Source organism: Notothenia rossii (assembly GCF_949606895.1).
Source record: "Notothenia rossii genome assembly, chromosome: 6".
Classification (NCBI taxonomy): domain Eukaryota; kingdom Metazoa; phylum Chordata; class Actinopteri; order Perciformes; family Nototheniidae; genus Notothenia; species Notothenia rossii.
The window spans coordinates 80,644,645-80,666,113 of NC_136909.1; the positions used below are offsets into that span (position 1 = coordinate 80,644,645).

The 21,469-nt window shown below is 38.2% G+C and overlaps 1 long non-coding RNA gene across 3 annotated transcripts in view; it reads left to right on the forward strand.

Moving 5' to 3' along the window:
- Positions 1 to 21,469, forward strand: part of LOC307043201 — a 71,445-nt gene that overhangs the window by 34,169 nt on the left and 15,807 nt on the right. The window lies entirely within an intron of this gene.

Here is a 21,469-nt window from a genome sequence, read left to right on the forward strand (position 1 = left end):
GTCGTCCACATCTGATGAAGTGTGTGAAAATTCAAGTCAAAGATATTGTGATATTTTTTGTTTGTTATCCATATTGCTCAGCCATACTTGGTGTGTTAAGCTGTTCATGTGTAATGTGGCATGGATTCTTTGAAAAAGTTTGGTGTGATGAAAAGCACCACAACCTCAGAAATTAAGATATATTGTTCTTTGTCCAGTAGCTATTGCTTATGCCATAAGAGACCAGCTAACAGGGGAAAAAGACGTTTCTTGAAGGAAGAGAGAGGGGGTACTGAGTAGCTGGCAGCCCCTCCCAACAGTGTCCTCACTGCTCAGGGACCCCCACCTTGTTACCAGTTCCAGGGCAGTAACAGAGTAGAGATTGCACACCTACCTCAAGAGTCAATGTCACAACAGTTATTCTGGTCCATATCCTTTAGGAAAGTGTGTTATGATGATTATCAGTTCATTTTGTGATTATCATTAAAAGAGATGTTAAGCCTCACAATTCTTGTTTAAATTGTGTCTTTTACTGTCTTTACCAGCTGGGAAAATAACTTATGTTAAACACAGAGCTGATGCTTGAAATAAAAAAAAAATGTCTTGCCATACTAGTGCTTAAAATAAGGCTTCTAGCCTTGAAGTGGATGTTTTATAGACAGGTCCCTTGTATCTAGTTAAACATAACTCAAATAAAGACAAAGTTGCTTATCAAGACAAGGCAAGTAACATTTACTTGAATTAAGTCAAAAGATCTTCCTTAGAAAGCACTAGATAAGCTATTTAAACTAAAATCAAGACAAACTAGATTTAGAATCTAAATATAAGATTATTACACTTGGTTAGATTTGCAGTTTTTGCAGATCCTTGTGTTGTGTTTTTTATACGTCAGGCGATTCTCTCCAGTCGACCCCCCCATCCTTTTACTAATATTACTACTATTAGGTACTACTTTTTTATGTTGGGTGATCCTCTCTACTCCTCGAACCATTGACCTTCAACCATGAGTCATCTGACCCTCTCAGGAACCATCATACCCACACAGTTCCCACTCACTTTGAGTTTTTTCCTTTCCTCACTTCTGTAGTATCTCATTCACGTGTTCCACAATTTTCTTAAAGGTCGCATGACATGGCCATTTCTACTGATCATTATTCCATTGTTGAGGTCTACTAGAATAGATTTACATTGTTCAATGTTCCAAACTCACATTGGTTTCTCATACAGCATCTCTGTATAGTATGTGTATTCACTCTCTGGCCCCCCCTCCCTATGAGCCCACTGTGCTCTGATGTGTGTTTATGTGTTACAATGGTGTTTGTTAGCAACCAGAAAATGACATCAGTAATGACAAACAGAGGAGAATGCCGCTTGGGATCTGGGTGCCGTGTTGGTGGGACGTTGCGGGGCTCGCTGCTCCGCCCTTTGAGGCTCGAGGAGCCGACAGTGCGAGCTGGATTACTGGTGTTGTTTCCTGGTTGCTGCGTGGGGTCTGCGAGACAGCGAGACACCGAGGAACTCAGCCTGAACACACACACGTGAGTGTGTGGCGAACTGTGAGTGTGTGAGTGGAGATCCACAGAGCCGCGGCTGAGGCTGAATAAGGCTGAGTGAGTGTGTATGTGTGAGGAGCTCCACGGATTGGTCCATTTGCACCTGGGTATCGTTATGTCACTATACTCAGGAAGAAAAAAATGGAAAAAGAGAAATCTCCAACGAGGCGTTCTGGGGCAGCATAGACAGGTCTTCTCTGTGTTAGAGTTGTACTCGCTACAGTTTGTACTTTGAGGGTTTGAGACTCTGCAGACCGTGTGCAGAAAAAGCTACATAACACACAAGGGGACGGGTAATAACCAGAAAAGCATGACATGGGACCTTTAATATATTTTTCCTGAAACGTTTGCTTGTTTGCTATTCGTTTATAATACAAAAGACTTCAAAAAGGTCACTTTTCATCCCACAGTGCAAGATTAAGATTTATTTCCAGATTTCTTCACCATTTAGGCATTTTACTTTGACGGCAAGTCGACAAGCCAGCTGTTTCTACATGCTCATGCTGTATCTATTAGATACTGTGGCGGCTGTGGCTCAGTGGATAGTGTGCTGAACTTTGAATCAGGGGATAGCAAGTTCAAGTCCCACTGCAATCAGCATGTCGTTGCATCCCTGGGCAAGACACTTCACCCCAAATTTCTCCTGTGGGGATTGTCCACAGTCGCCTTGGATAAAAGCGTCTAACAAGTGACATGTAATGTAATGTAATACTGTTTGAGCGATTAATTACTACAACACGGACACATGTTTGATGGTTAGCATGTTATCTGAACATGTCTCCAATTGACAAAAATATATAGATCAGCTCCGAGTCAAATCTGCTCAAAAATATATAAAATAATGTGTTTAACTATGTGTACAATACTCAATTTAAATCCAATGATTATTTTTGTCCAATCATTCTTTCTTGATTCCTAATTAATACATTCATTCTTTTCTATAAAATGTCAGATTGATGACAAGAAATTACACTTTTTGTTAGATAGATACGTATACCCATATGTACGTCATTTAACATCAAAGGAGACAAAGAAAACCACCTCACATTTCAAGTCTAAAGGCAAGCCTGAACCAGTATATTTAGCTTAAACATTATTCTTATCAATTAAGTTTCTATGGACTATTAGTTTGAGCTTTACAATCAGCTGTTAATGAATGCTGTTGAGAGAGGAGAAACCGCAATACGGCTGCTGCATCACTGAAAACCTACAGAACAACAGAGACATATTTCAGTTGAGAGGAGTGTGTGGGCTTTATTTAGCTCCAGAGTTGGTACACACACACACACACACACACACCCACACACACACACACACACACACACACACACACACACACACACACACACCCACACACACACACACACACACACACACACACACACACACACACACACACCAAATGTTAAATGTCAGCATGCAGATATGCCTCCTATCACACATCTCCCTGAGTACTAGGCATGGAACCCACAAACCTTTTCTCAGTATTGTTTTTCACAAGAAAAAAAATGTTGTTTCACCTTAAATCTCGTGTTTGGAGCTGAGATTTATATTCATATTCCTGGAACTCACGCCACAATATCCCGACAACTCATCACCTGTTTATCAGAAACAGTCGATGGGTTTCTCCATCATGGTCTGTTCTTGTGACACGAGGAAGCGATCCGGTAATTTGAGGTGAAGAAATCATGTGACAGGGGACTGCTTACCGCCTGCATCGTATCTGATCTGAAGCTGCGTCATGTTTAAAGCAGAAGTGACTGACTCACACACCTGAACTGCACTTTTATCATGTCTATCAATCCTGACAGGAATCCCTTCACATGCATGCTTACTGCCTCGGTACAGCTCTACAAATAAGGCCTGAAACAACATGTTTTTCAATATTAACTCAACTAAAATCACTAAAAAACGTATATTGTTTCCTTTTTTTAATGTTAAAAAGGAACATCGTTTTTTTGGAATAGAGCCAAACACTGGGTGGATATATTGCTTGATAATAGTTGATTGATCATTTCAATTTGGCAAATAATTAACAAGTTATGTTGTAGTGTAGATTAGACGTAATGTTTTCGTACAGTATAGAATGGCAAATATACTGTACATTTGGATTTCCAGTGGTCGAATATTATTAAGTGATGATTGATCATTTTCACATTAAGATGCTGTATACTTTACTCTAGTACATTTTGTAGGCAAATGTTGTACTTTTAACTCTATAATGTATTTATCTTACATATTTAGTTATTAGTAACTTTGCGGTTTAAGGTTATTAATAGAAAACATGAATCAACTAATACATGATTATATATCATTATAGGTTAATCTTCCCCGTATATTATAAAGTAATTAAAATAAACCCAACTTTTACCAATAATATTTCATTAGTTTTAATAATACAATCATTTAAAAATATATGGTGCTTTGATGTGCCGTGCTGCATAAAGATTACTTTTAATTTAGGTATATTTTGCTGATAATACTTTTGTACTTTTGATTTAAAGGTGGGGTAGGTAATTCACTTCAGAAACACTTTTTGTTATATTCCATAGAATGCTCTTAACATCCCGATATCTGTGGAAGCCGTGGCGCTGTAAAAAGCACGACCAATCATCTGAGCCGGCCCGGCTAAAATAACTGGATGGCCTACCTGCCTGTCAGCCTTCCATCTCGTGCCTCTCCATTCTCACCTACCTATACCTTTAAGTACAGTTTCTGAATGCAGGACTTGGATATGTTCACACTGTAGTATAGCTTTTTTTTAGGTGATTTCACAGCACACTTTGTCAGCTGTGAATTCGAAAAAGATTCAAGGGGTGATTCAGGATTTCTTTAGAAACGTATGTATGTATTAAAAGGATCTATACAGGTACAGTTTGGTCCACACTGTTGCAGGAAGATAAACAAGGCTTACTTCAGTTGGACCTGATATCTTGATTTATTGTGGCTCTGCTGTAAACTGCTTTCATCTCTCCGGAGTCACCGGTGAGTTTGAGCTGACGTTTTATCTTGGTGCGCTCACCTGTTCAAATATGTGCACTCGGATAATTGGCCTATCGTGGATGTCTGGAAACGTGCCACCAAGCCTTAAGTTTGTTGTTCTGTTTTTATTTCAAGTGAAGGATGGATTAAGGAAACTCTGCAGCCCGTAAGGCTTTCAGAAACCCGCTGTGTGGTCGTCAACACTGTTTCAAATCGATTATGATGGATGGATGGGGAGAGGGAGAGAGAGAGAGAGAGAGAGAGAGAGAGAGAGAGAGAGATGTTATCACATGGGAAAACACATGTTACTTCTTTTAAACTGACACAATATTATGCAATTGGAGTGACTATTATTTGAGTGACATTTAAAAAATGTTGGACCTTTTAATCACCAATTCACATCTGTGTCTTTATTTCTACTCTCTTCCTCTTTGCGTTGATTATATCTATATTTGCACAAGACAAAAACTGTCACGTGTGGGTAACTCAGGTGTTGTCTTTGAGTAGTTGCTTCAGACAAATATTCTGAAACCCTTCAGGAAACCTACATTGCACATTATTTAGTTGCGTGTTTAAATCTTTCCACCTAAATTGACACAAGTACACTACAAAAACTCTAAGTCTTGCCAAGTATATGTGTCTAATATCTAGTCAGAATATGTCTCTACACCTGATATAAGACATAATAACTTCAGAAGTAACACTGCACTGAGATATCGGGTCTTGTTTTTAGACAACGCATCATCTTGTTAAGTCAAACAATCTTATTTTTAGTTATATCTCAGATGAAACACGTATATATTTTTTACATATTTATTAGAAAATCACCATCTAACATCAGAAAACATCAAACGTTTGAGCATTTGCAACACAACATTTCGTGGTTCTGGTCAGATATAGTTCAAAATGAGTTCTCCTGCTAATTACAAGATCTAATTTATCTAAATATCCCTTCTTATTTCAAGAAATCTTACCAAGCACATTTCACTTGTTCTATTGGCAGAGTGTGGTACTTATTTCAAGTCAAAAGGGCTTGTTTTCATTATTTTTTAATTTGTTTTTGGAGCAGCATTTTTTCCAGTGTAGAGCTCTGATGCACACAAACAAATCTTTCACCTACCTGCAAATATTGATGAAGGGATTACTGACAACAGTTTCAGTTGTACTGTCTCACTTAAGGGTTTATTTACTCTGGGAAAGTCAAACAAAATATGCAACCAGTAAATTAGGAATGCCTTGCTTCAGTTTGGTGTCAGTTTTTTTTCCCTCAAATTAAGTCGAAACTGAGATTAAAGGTCAGCCTTCCATCTCGTGCACAAATTTATCTCGTGCCCTCATTGGTCATGTATGCGTTCGTGTGTGTTGGAGGAGGGGCTCTGTGAGGAAGAGGAAGATTTTTTCCGGTTGTGTATTTTCAAATTCTAGCGCACTCGAGCTGGTTTCTCCAAAATGACATACCCCACCTTTAACCATAAACGAAAAGACAATACATGTAAAATGAGTTTGGTAGCTGAAAATGCAGCGCCCTATACCTACAGTAAAGACATTATTTGTATTGCTCTATTGGTAATTACTGTTACAATTTGAAAACAGTGGGAAAACAGCAGATTACGTACACACTGTTAAGACTATAGAGGATTACAATTAGATTAATAGTAGATTTAAAAGAAATACAATACAACAGGAAAGTGTTGCCCAGGCAGATTTATTTCTTAAAGTATGCACTTTTTGTTCTTACTCGAGTCTAGTGCATGTCCATTCTAATTATTTCCATGAACAGCCAATTGTAGTTTGAAACAAATTGTGGTATTCTATACTTCATAAAAAGTTTGTTATGACACACAGACAGATAATACTTGGCAAGCTAGACAGTAAAACGAGTGTTCAGTCTTATCAACAGTAAGACTATGCCATTGTGTGTGTGTGTGTGTGTGTGTGTGTGTGTGTGTGTGTGTGTGTGTGTTTGTGTGTGTTTGTGTGTGTATGCATGTGTGTGTGCGTGAGAACTCTCCCACTTGTGGTTGTCTTCACTCCAACATCGTAGGAGGCAGTCTCTCACATCAGGACGGCTAGACGAATGCATGCCACACACACACACACACACACACACACACACACACACACACACACACACACACACACACACACACACACACACACACACACACCATATTGTCTGCTTATCTGTATTATTGTGTTGCATTGTTGGAGAAGCCTGTGACCTAAGATTTTCAACGACATAATCACTCTGTAACTATGTTAGTTTGACAATAAAGCACCTTGAACCTTGAACACACACACACACACACACACACACACACACAAACACACACACACACACACACACACACACACACACACACACACACACACACACACACACACACACACACACACACACAAACACACACACTGAGTGGAGAGAAAGTTCTCACGTTTTAGGACACTGTGAGACAGCAGCAGTCAGTTTACCTCCCACATGATCAAATCAACCTCTCACCAGCATTTGTGTGAACTGTCTCTGCTCCTTGTATGTTCTTTTATTCTGTGGTGATTTATAAGTTTACTAAGAAGTCTGTCGATGTCTGAAAGAGCCCAAGCTATCAATCACACCCATCTCAGAGATACAAACTCTGGCAGGCTTCAAAATGCATTTTTGGAGAAAAGAAATGTGTTGTTTGTTTGCAGTCCATGAAAAAATAAATAATTGAATCATTACTGGATTATGGGAATCAGGAGTTGTCATGTGATCATTAAGAGTGTGTCTTTGGAAAAAATAACCACGGGCCAACATTATGCTGGACTGCTACATACTATAAAGATACTGTATCATCACAGTTCAAAAAGGCTTAAGTTGTGCTGAGACTAAATGTTTCTGTCATATCTTGTATTCACGTGTGTGTGTGGATAACTTGGCATTAAGTCCCATTGTTATGTAGGGGGAGGCAGGCCAGCAGCAACGCCGTTCATGTTGCAGGGGATCTGTTGTTAGATAAACCCACACCAAAGGTCACAGGTTTCTATCAAAGTTTTTTGTCTTCCTAACACTCAGTGGTGCACAAATATTAACATGTCTCCTAAATCATAGAAGAGATAATAAAACAAGACTGGAAAACCGTCAACAAATTCCATGAAGAGACCAAAATATCCCACAAAAGAAAATCTTACTTCTGTTTAAAGGTAGGGTATGTAAGTTTGAGAAACCGGCTCTAGATACACTTTTTGTTATATTCCATGGAATGCTCTTAACATCCCGATAGCAATGAATATCTGAAGTGCTTTGACAAAAAATCCATAAAAAAATGTCATCTCTGGAAGCCGTAGCGCTGTAAAAAGCACGACCGATCATCTGAGCCGGCCCGGCTAAAATAACTGGATGGCCTACCTGCCTGTCAGCCTTCCATCTGTGCACAAAGTTATCTCGTGCCCTCATTGGTCATGTGCGCTTACGTGTGCGTTGGAGGAGGGTCTCTGTAAGGAAGTGGCAGATTTTCTCCGGTCTCGTGCCCTCATTGGTCATGTGCGCGTACGTGTGTGTTGGAGGAGGGTCTCTGTAAGGAATTTGCAGATTTTCTCCGGTCGTGTATTTTCAAATTCAGGCGATCTCGAGCCGGTTTCTCAAATGTACATACCCTACCTTTAAGTAATGTTTGGTGAAAACTACAGTTGCAACGTAGCTTTTTAAACACTTGTGCTCTGAGCTAAAAGCTAACATCAGCATGACACCATGTTCCCAATGCCGATGCTAAAATGCTGACGCTCATCAGGCTCTGTAGGTTTACCATATACTCACCATGTTCAAACTTTAAATGTAGTCTGTCCGCATGCTTTTTCCTTTTTTGTTGTTGCCAGGAAGTGTTCTTTAATGATGGGCATGCAAAGTGTAGTCAAAGTCAACTTTATTGTCAATCTTTGAGTTTGTGTGTGCAGACAGAGAGATTGAAATACTGTTTCCCACAATCCCGAGTACAAAAACAAAGATATAAACAAATATGTAGATACCTATATATACACACAATCAAAACACACATTTATACATATGCACACATTAAGACATAAATAAAAGCACAACAATCAATATATACAAAATAACAGTCACTTACATATCTTTGAGAATCTACATTAGTGCAAGACTGTCCAGCGTACTAAAAGTGTCTGGTGCTGGTTTTGAGTGTCAAAGGAGGACTGTTACGTTGCAGCACGGCGTTGGCAACCTAGTTATTATCTATATTTACATTATATTGGGAAGTGCAGACAAATTCTAAACAAATCAAAATTATTTTCACATCAGTATCCTCTCACCTCTCACTTCATAAAATGCGTTGTAACTCAGTGTAACTTAAGGACATGTGAGCAGACAGGCCTCTTTGTTTGATCCTCAACACTTTTGCATATAGGAAGAGATGGACGTGCTCTTTCCTATGAGCTTCATTGCACTTGGAAACAGCAGGTAGCTCTGCTTCCTCTCGGATTTATGTATTTAACTGTGTTTAATTACAATACAATCATCATGTACAAGAGTTAATGTCTAATAAAGTTGCAGTAGTGTTTGACCTTCAATACTCACACTGACGGTGTGTTTGTCACCTCTGATTCTTTCTCAGTGCAGCTGATCAAAGTGTTTACATAGCCTCACCCACTCTGTGTGATATCAGTGATTGTAGTTTCGATACGTCAATCAGTTGTATTTTTGGCTTTTATGGCAGCTTTCTTGCGTCTCAAACACAATTCCTGCCCTTTATTTGAAAGACTTGAAGACTGTAAACTGAAGGTTAGTTGATAACTAAGTAAAAGTTGTTATTGTGCTCTCAAAAAAAGGCCCGGATGGTCAAACTACATGCTGGAATAATACTCTGGATATGGTGTTATTTTAATGCAGTAAACTTTGAAATGAACAGTGAATGTGTTCTTCTGAACAACTAATAACAGTTTTCTTATCCTTTTAATATGTTTTCTTCGCTGTTATCTATCCAATAAACGAAGAGCATTGAATTCAAATATTATTATATCTGATTTTATCACCTACTACTAATACTTCATTCACACCAACGCAACACCGGTTCAAGCTCCGTGCTAGAGCTTTACAGGTTCAGAACCGGTTCTTCGGTTTAGCTCCGGCGCTTTTCACACTGCCCAGAGTCCGACTGGTGCTGCGTCATTGCGTCATCGTTTGCGTCATGACGTAACCGTTTGCGTGCCTGCTTCATAAAGCCAAACCGCGCGGAAACCCCTCACAGCTGACACCGACAACAAAAACAATGGCCGATTGTGCTCCAGCTTCCTCTGTACCTCTTCAGAAGACCAGATTCCCAGTAGGTAGCTGGTCTCTTCAGTGGACCACTGCTGCTTGTTAAGTTTCTCCATCGTTGTGTACAAACTGGATAAAACGCCGGCTTTTTGTTGTTGTTCAGGAGTTGATCCCGCCCCTGCCCCTGCCCCCGCCTCGATGTAAGGGTGACGTATGTGGTGCTTTTGCTCTAGCCGGACAATTTTTTGGTGCTTGAAACGAACCGGATTCCGGAGCTAAGAGGCGGCTCCGCTGCTGTGTGAACAGGAAAACCCAGTGCTTTTTAAGCTCCAGCTCCGAACCGGTCCTGAAACACTGTTGGTGTGAATGAGGTATAAGAATCCTTTTGAATAGGAAATTAGGGCTAAAAGGAATTGTTTTCATAGAGGTTTGATTCTCTGAATATTCTTTCCATTAGTTGTTCATCAGTTTCATTTCATTTGGTCCGGCCAGCAGTACAAAATGATTCAATTTGCTTAATGTTTTAACAGCAAATTCATGAATAATTTTGAGTTAATCCGCTGATCAATGCATGTCTTTGGAAAATGATGTGGAAGGGAAATCAATTTTCCTCAGGGAAACCTAAATCACTTAACGTTAGGAGAAAACATGTTTACATAATCAGCCTGGTCCCTGTTTCATGGCTGTGCTTGACGTAATTATAACACAGAGCATGATAGATATTTCAGATCAATATGCTGATCAGAGAGGTTTCTTAATTCTTTCCCATTTGTGGGGTTTTCTTAGGAGCTTTTTCTTCTACGCTGCGGGGGTCTAAGGGTGTTTGATGCTGTACACACTGTAATCCCCCTGAGACAAAATGTGTTATTTGTAATAATGGGCTTTTTAAATACATTTTCATTGATTGATTGGTTCATTGGATTCAAAAGATGCTCTGCAGTCAATCAGATTTTGATGCAAAATTAAGACATTTGAACGTGTTTGCTCCCTTTATAGGAAAAAGTCCCCGACCTTATCATTGATACGAATTGATCTTGTAATGTTTTGACAGTTTGTGCAAATTTGAGATCTGTACCTGCAATGAGCCCACACGTTTGGCTTGATTCTTTTGCTAACTGCAGTACATCCCATGTATTAGAAGATGGCCGACTATCCAGCCGCTCTCTCTCCTCTCTCTCCCTCTCTCTCCCTCTCTCCCTCTCTCCCTCCCCCTACACGCTTCAGGTCGACTCCACTGATATTGAAAAAGACACAGCATAGCTAGCTAGAGTGTGTACCATGCCTTTTTGTTTAATTTCCTTACAGCCTCCTTACAGTTTGTCCTCCACATGAACGTACACACACACATTCAGGTTGTGATTGTATTAAAGGGATGTGTACCAAACAAAGACATTAGATTAAGTCTATAGACAAAACATTTTTAATTTGAACATCAGGACATCTATGCTGCAACACCCTCTTTTTTTCCTAAATAATATGAATGCATATTTTGCCTGTAACACATATTGAGCCTCCTGTGATTTGAATATCTCATAAATCCATTTTGCGATTGCATTTCGTAATACTTTACCTTTCCAATGAAATGACAAGTGTTTGGGGAAACTGATAGTGAACTGTAGGTCGTCAGCCATTCCAACCACTAATGTAAACACCATGTAATGTACTGGCAGCTCAGCGCTCCTGAATATTGCCAGAATGCACTTTGACTTGCTTTTGAGCATTTTTATTTGTAGGTTTCACAAACTCTTGTTGACTTCCTCTCGTTGACTTCCCCTCGGAAGATCCCTGTTGCCACTATTAATCACGCTCCAATACTCAGCTGGGCATCTGTGAAATGACCCATCAAGATACTAGTGTGTTGGAGTTTCAAACATCTATTAAGAGCTAGAAAAACATTGTGAGATATTGAGCTACATTTGTGGATTTTCCCCATAAGACTAGGGCATGATAGCGGCTCAATTTTATACTCAATATTTAGGCACTTAAATGTCATTTCCAGCACACTCCTGATGAAAGTAGTAGATATCACCATAACAATAATTTACACACATTTCATTGTGTCATTAACCACACATGCACCATAAGCCTGAAAAGCAAGCACACGATGGCTTAAAGGCGTTCATAATAATATTTCTGTGTAGTAACTCCAACTACCCGAGCTGCACCAACGTGCAAGTGGTTGAGTAAAGTGATAATAATACATAATATTAACACAAAGAGAACAGAGGAAATTGTATTTTGTCCAACATTAGACTCTCATACAGTCCATATTGTTACCTAGAATGTAAAAATCAGGCAGCGACTTACATATGAATACTTGGATTTAATGACCTGTTGAATATATCTGCAAAAGTATAAAAACAAAAATGTGTTCCCTCAAGTTTTTTGGGGCGAGTTGGCAGATTTTTTTTTTACATCAGTAATCATGAGCATTTGACAGTATTGCAATACTACTGTACGTGTTACACATGTTTTTCCACTGCTTTAAAGCCAAAACCGCTTCGCCAAATGAAAATCAGCTCCAAGAGAAACCATGAATGAACCTTCTATAAGAAACATTGAAGCATTGTGTGTGACCCCGACCGTGACCCGAACAGCCAATATGAGTTTTTACCAGCAATTGGAGACACAAGGGTCCCACAGTTCAACGAGGTTAGACTGAGGCACTGCTTGTGTGCATGAATCCTGAAATTAAGTATGGAATGTAATCCCAGATCAGATGTCCGTGAAAGTACCATCTTCAGTGATAGTAATGTTGAGCTGCTGTGTGAAAAATCTGAATGGATCAGACTATAAACCGTTATTTTGGTGGTTTTCCACAGAGTTCAGGAGGATTACTCATTCACTTTCTCCACATACTTTCCCCCGAGTTCCACTTTCACAAAGTTTCTTTTTTACCCCAGCTGCGCTCAGGCAGGGCGTGCTATTAGTCACAATGAATAAAGTTATAACCACTTTTTATTATTTGTTCCCTAACACCACATGCTTCAGAGCTCTCTATGGGAAAATATACTGCATGAGTTGATTCAGAACCATCTGGAAAACAAGCAGCAACAAATAGTCTCATTTTCTTTGTTGCAGAATATATAATGATTATATTCCTGACACGGTTGTTATCTTTAAGTTCAGTTACTGTGGAGGAGTGCGAGGCCTAGTTATAATTGGATGTTTGTCACCACTTCAACACTTTCAACAGAGGGTGGTGTCGTTCTCACATAGCTGCAAAATGGAGACGTTTGTGTTTTTAGGCCACAGCTCTCCTACGACTTTTGTTTTGTCTCTGATGTTCTTCAGCCTCCCACATTTCTCTGCTCTGAGCTGTCATTTGAAAAGCAGGTCTGCACGCACCACAATTAAACCAAAATGACTCTTTCTCTCTGTCTCTTTTTCATGTCTCTTTCTCTGTTCTCTTGTTGTTCCTGCTTCAGAACATTCAGAAGCAAACAAAGGAAAGGAAAGTACATGTTTTCTTTTAGTGTCAGTGAAAAAAAGAGAACTGCTTTGATCGATGAAGCATTACAGGTGGCATGATTCAGACTGAACCGTGTTGTTAGTCTTAGAAACTCATTTCTAGTGAAATTATGGATATATTGCAGAATATATGACAAACCTTTTTTTATTTCCAAATTCAAAAGCCCTCTATTTCTTTTTGGTCTTGTTTGTTTTACAGTTTAAGAATTTCTTTTGACGGTCTCTTTCTATACCAAAAATATGTGTAAGACAAGTGCATAAATTAATACATTTCCTAATGCTCTCACTTGTGGAGAATTATTTGTTCCGCTGTATATCTTCCTTATTTTTTCTGCATCTTTCTAGCCCCTTATTTTTTTTTTTTTCAACTGACAAATACCAGCGGCAGTGAAAGAGGAAAAGCAGCTCCTCTACTCACCGTTCTCTCATCCTCTCTGCTTCCTTTTCACTTTTTCAAACGCACACCGCGCTTGTTTTGCATCAAAGCAGAGGCATCGACGTCTTCTCCTTTGCTCTCTGACTAATTGTGAGAATTTAAAAAAACACCACAGAGAGCAAACCTGACTTTCCTTTGTATTTTTAGTCCACACAGTCACGCTGGGTTGCGTTGTATCTTTGAGTTGCACTTTGTGAATTAAGTCGGTGGTACGATGGTCTCCAGTGACGGCTGTTTACGTCCCACAGAAACAAACCCAGGCTCGGCTGTCTGGGGAAAAATTGTCCAACTCAGATCTGATTTTACTTTGAGTCTACTGTTTTAGTCAGACTCTGGGAAATTGTAGTCGGCTGGTTGGTGTTTTGTCACAGGCCTCTGAACGTTCCTCAAGTGCGAATCAAAATTAAACTTTGTAGTGTAGGAAAGAGTGCTAAGTCATTTATTTTACCCTTTACTGGAGCACAAACCGGGGGCGTTGGTTCGGGTTTTTGTATTTTAATAAATAAAACGACGAGTAATAGTGAAACTCTGAATCAGAAAGAGAAGCACTTTGATCGATGATCCTTTAAAGGTGACATATGAGCTCTTGAGTGGGAGCGGTGTTAAATGTTGACAAACGGTTATTTTATTTCTTTCGATACAATGTACATTTCTGAAAATGTGTTATTTTAGATTAAAATGACTAACTAAGAGGGGTTAATATGCTCACAATACAAGTCAATTTATGCCACTATGTATTATCTCTCTGGTATTTAAATTATTCTGATTGTAAATTATTTAATCTTGTTCTTTAGACTATTTTAAACTGATTTAACAATTTAAATTCTCTAATCTGAGCCTTGCATAACTCTTTAATTGTCTCTATGAAATAACTGGTGGTATTAAATGTGAAGCAGATACCGACAAGCTATCACAACATTTATTTATATCATTTTATGTTTTTTGAAAATGTAAGACCTTTTCGTAATTTGTGACTGTATTTTGTGTTTATTTGTGTCAGACTTGTTTTCTTCTTATAAATAAATCCGTAAGTCATATTGAAACTGTGATGCTCTGGAGTGATAATATTACCAGAGCACCGGGGGAAATTTGCCTTGTGAAATGTTCGGTTCTCTGACAACCCACTCAGTTTCGACTGGAAAAAAAAATCTTTTAACCTTTTCACAAACAACAAATGCATGAAAAAAAAAAAAGGGTGAAATGAGGGTGGCTGGATATTATCCTGCAGCTGGGTGCAAGGAGCCATAATTGAGCAGAAAACACTAATCTGAACACACGATGTGACTCAATTTCTGTATTTCTTTTAATTTTTAAACGTGTTTTACAATTTCTAATTCACGTATCCTGTCTGATCATTTATTCCTCGTTTGTGACTGAGATGAGCACTTTCAAAATGAGAGTTTAAATATTTCACAGGGTTGAATATAATATTAATGTTTGCCGATGACTCACTTGTGACTATTGTAGTTGCACTGTAATTCATGATTCTGAATTTGTTGAGGAAGTGTTGGTCCTTAATTCACAATTTAGAGATGTATCGCTGCTGATGACTCAAATGTAATCTTCATTAAAATATCAAAAAATAGCTTCGTGACATTTGCTATTTAGTTTTGATATGATAGATGTTGTTTTAATTATGAAAGAGGTAAAAACTCGGTACTGCATTTTAAATTTCACTCACGCAGATAAGACCTCGGTTGCTGATAATGTTACGTGTAATCATTTAAATGAATACACAAATGATTCTGTCTGTGAAGATGTTGCCTGCAGTGTTTTCTCTCAGACACAATATGTTCAGACTCCCTGATCTTAAAGGAGACGATGATTAAATATAAACATGTTTATGGTTTCAGTCCGGCAGCGTTGCGTGCTCAGAGACCGTGGGTGGAATCACTTTGTTGCCACTGGCGACTGTTAACTGACAAGTCACCTCGATAACGTGTGTGTGTGTGTGTGTGTGTGTGTGTGTGTGTGTGTGTGTGTGTGTGTGTGTGTGTGTGTGTGTGTGTGTGTGTGTCTGAATGCATGAATGTTATTTAACATGTTAGCATCTCTTAAATGACTACTAAATGATAAATAACATCAGTTGTGAGCTTTTCAAATATAGTCCCATGAATATTAACAATATGAACAATACTGTAGTGACTCATTTCTAAGGGGTTTTGTGAGTGTGTGTTTATACATACATGACTGCATTAGGTATGCTTTTATGCATTAATGTGCCTTTTTGTGTAAGTTGGGAACATGTGTTTGTACTTTTACTCTTATAATTTAAACATCATATGCGGAAGATGTGTGTGCATTTGGTTCTTTTTTTGTTTACTTCTGCAGTTTTGTGTATGTGTTTGTTCCTAACATACAGTGTGTGTGTAATATGCGTTCCTTCTGCTTCAGTTGTTGTTTCTATCAATAGAATATTTATCCTTTTTCCTCATGATGAACATGAAGGTCATCAGGAAGATATTTGCGTTAAAGCAACCCAAGTGAGAGTCTTATTTTACCCAACACTAACCCTGCACCCTTTTTTTCCACCTACACAACTATGAAAGTAACATTTCATATTTAATATCTAACTTCCCCCCAACCCTCCCCCAAACCACACGGAGGAATGCCTCTAAAAAGAAAGTCTTGTTACGTGTAGCCTTGCGCCCCATTTGTTTTTCTCTTAATGAATTCATTCTGATATGCCAGATTTTAAATAGAAAGGTTAAAGTATTTCCCTTGGGTTGAAATGAGCTTAGTCAAGTCTGATCTGAACTTCCTGCATCAGACACATGTTATGCTATTACTCTTACTGCGTATTGTATGTGGACTTGTGTGTGTTATTTCTGACATGTGGCTGCATGAGTGCACCTCTGAAAGTGTGTGTGGGTGTGTGTGTGTGTGTGTGTATTTGAGATGAATATCTGGCTGAGTATATGCTTCTATGAGTCCGTTTACTTCCGTAGTACATGTTTGAACGTACAGTTTTGTTATCATTTATCTGTGTGTGTGTGTGTGTGTGTGTGTGTGTGTGTGTGTGTGTGTGTGTGTGTGTGTGTGTGTGTGTGTGTGTGTGTGTGTGTGTGTGTGTGTGTGTGTGTGTGTGTGTGTGTGTGTGTGTGTGTGTGTGTGTGTGTGTGTGTGTGTGTGTGTGTGTGTGTGTGAGTGATTATCACCTATATAATATCAGTCCCACTGTGTGTGTTTGTGTGACTGATATCTGACAGTAGTAAGTGTTTGAACATGCGGTTGTTTTGTATGTCGTCCATTATTTGTGTCCGTTTATTTATACGGCACATCTCTGTGTATACATGTCCATATATAGTGTGTGTGTGTGTGTGTGTGTGTGTGTGTGTGTGTCTGTGTGTGCATGTAAAATATAATGGTGTTGCGATGTTATATTATTAATATAGGCATACTCAATAATACTTAATTTCTGGCTGTTCACCTGCTTCTATCAGTCTGTGTTCTTGTTTATCTGCAGATACAAATGGGTGACAAATTAAAAGAAAATCTTGCAGAAATGAGTTGAGAAACACACACACTGAATCATTCGTGTTTAAAATGCACTCACACAGTAGTGAGTTGTTTGTTTTGACCCATTGTCTGCTTATATTTAAAAATATCGTGACTTTTTTTACTCAAATTAAAATACCGGTAAGTCTATTTTTGCTTGCACAACAAGCTCAAATCTTACCCAACACTGTCACAAATTATTTGAAAAAAACCAAAATAATTTACATATTAAATTGAATAATAACAAATATTATTTTAAAAATGCAGATTAAATAAATGTGCAACTAAAAGTAAATATTATGTGTATTATGTTATGTCTTTATATTCACAAGGTCTCAACCTAATATCGCCTGCTGACAAACATCATTGAAACATCTCATTTATTCTGGAATACAAGTGCTGTTCTCTTCTGTAATTTGTAAAAAACCTACATTTTATTAATGTACTTTTTCCATTAATTTGCCAGCCATGTCCCTACAGTATGTGTGCGTCAGTGTTTGTCACGGTATGTCATGTGCTAACATGTAGCTTGTGAGTGTGTATACAGAACTGTGCATGTATTTGCATAATCGTGGCCGTGTGACAGAGTTTGTTCCCTCTTCTCGCTGCTCGTGGTCGGTCCGGCTGACATTTACACATTCAAATCAGAGACTGTTCCAGACACAGGACAAGATATTCGTGCTTCACTGACACTTTAAATCACTAACGTCGCTACGACTTGTAGATAATCTGTTCATTGTAAGACAAGTGTCACACAAAGTCACACATACTCCAGGAGAAGCTTCAGGAACTAAGAGGCACAGCTTTTTTTAAAATTTCACCACAAACTTGATGTCATATTTTACTGAAGTGAACGTCAACAATACTGGCAAAAAGTGATCAAAAAGTTCAAACCATCATCTAACAGATGTGTGGTTTAAAAACAGGTTGATGTACATAAACACATGTCAACAACACAAAGTGAATACTCATGGGATGAACAAGGACTTATTTATTTACTTTAATACAATTTCTATATTTATAATCAATTATTGTTTTTAGGCGATGTATCTTCCCTATAATCATTTTCAGTTTTTATTTGGCTAGTGTGCATTGTTTACTACAAGGGTGAAACTACAATTATAAATATAACAGAAATACACATTACATATTTTAGTAAAATGGACAATTAAGCAGTTTGTTTCAGAAATGTTGTACATTTTCCTTTGTTCTTCTTGACATCAACTTTTTTTTTAGACAAAACGCTCTGTGAGAGGATGTTTTTAACTTTATACAGCATGTTGACTTTCACCTCAGTAAAATATGGTGTATTAAAATATAATACATGTAATCATAATTGTACAATCTGTACCTCATCAGCTAAACATATACATCTTTTTTTTATATATCTGGTACATTAGTAATCATCGAAAGAAAATACTTATTAGGCTTTTTGATTTTTTTTACTTTTTTACCGTGTCATTTTTTGTGTAACATTAAAAATGTGGGATTATTGTTTTAATAGCAGTTAATCTAATGCTACCAGGAAATCAAATAATCCTACTATTACCACAAAAACCTTGATATCTTTACCCTAACTTATACCCGTTATTACAACTTGTAATGTCTATTCTATCAGTATTTACTGAGCTCTTCCCAACCATGTGAAGTTACACAGGTTAGCACACAGAGGGTGTGAGTGTGTGAGTGTGTGAGTGTGGGTGAGTGAGTCTATATTGAACATCCAGTCAGTCACTTTCAGATTGTTGATACAAGGATGTTAAGTGTTTGTGATCAAAGGACTTCAAGTACAAAGTAAGAGCAACAAGGATCCTGACTTCTATTAAAGATGTCATACAGGTTATTATTAAAACAGTGATTTCAAGAAGGTAATATTCTGCAAATAATGATGTCCTTATTGGCCGTTACGGCTAAATGCATTCATTAAACATTCTGGATGTACAAACCTCTCCTGTTTATCATTTGTGGTTCTACTTCCCAGCATTTATGACATAACACTGCCGATATTTAGCTGACTGTGTTGCTTTGGATAAAAGTGTCTAACAATTGACATGTAATGTGTTTACTTTGCACAAAGACCAGGTGGCGTGACTGCCGCTCTTTAGTCTATGAACCTAAACCTAAAAACTAAATCCAAGACTATGACATCGTTGCATTCAATGTAGTCTCGTTGCACGTCTATGGATTATTTATTTTACATGAAGGGACCACAAACTTCCTTTTACAGTAAATATGCTTCTCACCATGTTTGATATGCCGTGCCTTGTTCATGTGTAAATACAAAAATGGTGCATTACATAAACAGTGTTGAAGTGGCCTCTCTACCGATGAGACACGTTTTTTTATCATCTGTCAGAGCGTCTTATGAGGACAGCAGATGTTCTTTTGTGGCTGATCACTTGTGCAAACACAATGCATGTGAAGTGCATCACACAAACCCCATTTGGAAATTAACCCTTAATGCTTTCACCTATAACACTTGTGTTATTCTGACCTCTTTTTGACCATTTTAGTTTGAATTGTTCTGTGTAACATCCCGTATTCTCCCTACAAACCTGTCTGTAAAGCATGAGTAAGATACATTTGTATGCATCAAAGAGTACAAACTAAAGTCTTACTGCTAAATGTCAACTGACACTTTAATAGACTGTCCAGGCTCTTAAGACACAGTATACCGTGGTGGATTGTGGGATACACATTGTTATGAGTAACACTTTGAAGTTGTAAAAATAAAATGCTGCATGAAGTAGGGTTTAGTGTGGGTATTGCGACAGACATATTTTTAAAAGAAGGAACTTGCATCAAGACACTTTCAGTTGCATTGTGGGAAAGTGAGGACTTACTTTGACCTATATAGGAATTTAAATGTAAGATATTTCAGCCTCTTTTACTCAACTTTGACTACTTTTGATATTTTTCTTGCACGTATTCAAGTAAGTCAGTTATCACAACTATGTTGATGTGACAGATACTGTAACCAGGTGGCACACAATGTTACCTAAGTGGGCCAAAATCCAGAGATAACAAGATTGTTTTTGTGAGCTGTTTTTACTGTGTGTGAGAGTCCGAAGAGTATTGAGAGAACTTCCCAGAAATATTACTCTGGCTCATGTTTTTTGCAAGATGCTGAATGCAGGTTCCCAGGAATATTAGTGTTATCTAAAGCTTGGTCACTTCTGCTCATACCTGCTTGCTATTGTTCTAGGAATCACTGTTATTCCAGACATTACCAAGCAGCGACCTGTATGGAAACCTCAGCTTAACGTTAAAATGCAACAGCCTGCTGAGAATTGAAACACAATGATTGTGGATTTTCCCTGTACTCCGCAGTTTCAGAGACTCACTGATATTAAACCTCTCACTTCCTTTTTGAAGCCGCGTTGTTTACCAGCTAACATGCTATTTTTACCGGTGGCTCTCTGCACGCTCACAGCCTCAGCTTACCGTCGGAGAGGATGTGTCCTCTGAAGCTCTTCTGGAACAACACACACTTACTGTACTGTCCCTTTCATACATGACAGACATTAGTTTGTAAAGCATAGGTGTGATTGCTTGTTTTTCCTTTAGTTTGAAAAGTTTAAATCCAGTGCAAACGCCCACGGATGAATCATACTTCATGTGAGGGGGTTTCTTTCAGTTTTTGTCACTTTATTTTTTCAGATAAGAAACTGTATAAGATACAAAAAGTACAAAACAACAACAGATAATGCAAAAGAAAAGAATACAACTGAATTTAAAATGTAAAAATGTTATAATTACAATATAACAAATGGGGTTTGTTATTATTTAGGGTCGTATGTGTGGCTAATGTGTTTTATATACATTCAACCAGAGCCAGTGTTTTGCAATAAGCTATGCTAATCACCTCCTAGCTCTTTAGCTTCATACAGCTGAGTCACGCTGCTTCCTGAAAATGACAAAGGGAGGAAGGAAGGAACATACTTGGTGTCTGGTTTAGAGTAATGTATATCTCTTGTTAACGTTGACACGATATATAGCTAGCAGCAGCTCATATTGACACAAAATGAGACGGTCACAGCATGTTGAAATGTAATGCATGTATATTCTTTCTTTGTGAGGCTTGTTTTGCTTTCTATGTTGGAGCATGTTGAGTTGATGTGTGGTCATTTGTGGGGCTATAGTTGTGTTTTTATGGACAAAAGCTGTTTGTTTTGTCAATGAAGTTAAAGTGAGTAACAGCAGTAATTTAGCTGCCTGGCTCCACTTGCTGTGAGTCATATCAAATCTGATTCCTTGCAGCTCTTACAAAAGTGTTAATGTGCCGAAACAGGTTTTACAGGA